Source organism: Suncus etruscus, chromosome 2 (assembly GCF_024139225.1).
Source record: "Suncus etruscus isolate mSunEtr1 chromosome 2, mSunEtr1.pri.cur, whole genome shotgun sequence".
NCBI lineage: Eukaryota > Metazoa > Chordata > Mammalia > Eulipotyphla > Soricidae > Suncus > Suncus etruscus.
The window spans coordinates 105,713,499-105,714,074 of NC_064849.1; the positions used below are offsets into that span (position 1 = coordinate 105,713,499).

Sequence of the window (576 nt, forward strand, 5' to 3'; positions counted from 1 at the left end):
ATAAAATAAATTAAATTTCATTTCAGTGTTTGTTTTATTTATCAAGTAGTGAGTTTGATTTGTTTTCTGTTATATGTCTTAATTAAATCATTTTAATTAAACCACGATAGCTAAAAATCAAGCTAACTTAAAAAATGTGTTACACAGATAATTTCCTGTAAATAAGTTTGTTCCTCAGAAATGAAACTTAAGTTATCTTTAAAAACGGAAGTGGAGATACTACCTGGTAGGAGGATACCATGATAACAAAGGTGGTTTATTCATTGCACTCTGGATGTGCTGACCCCTGTGATTTCCCCAAATGTGGGAAACTCGACTGCATAATTTGTGGTAGTGGGGGACAAAAAAAATGGAGGTGGAAGCACTCACCCCCTCTCCCAATTTGAGCATCACCAGTAGTAACCAAATATTTTTTTTATATATAATTTTTATTTTGATCATAGTGGCTTACATATTGTTGACAATAATATTCTAGGTACATATTTACATAAAATCAGGGGGGATTCCCATCCCTAAATTGTCCTCCCTACACCTCCGTTTTTGACCTACCTCCCATTTCCTCTTCCCTCCCCCCCA

General features: G+C 34.7%; 1 non-coding gene across 1 annotated transcript; it reads left to right on the forward strand.

Annotated features, from left to right (window-relative positions):
• The first annotated feature begins 216 nt into the window (after window positions 1-216).
• LOC126002889 (U1 spliceosomal RNA) lies at window positions 217-374 on the forward strand. Its single transcript, XR_007493490.1, has one exon. It is a non-coding gene; the product is annotated as a U1 spliceosomal RNA (small nuclear RNA).
• The last annotated feature ends 202 nt before the right edge of the window (window positions 375-576 follow it).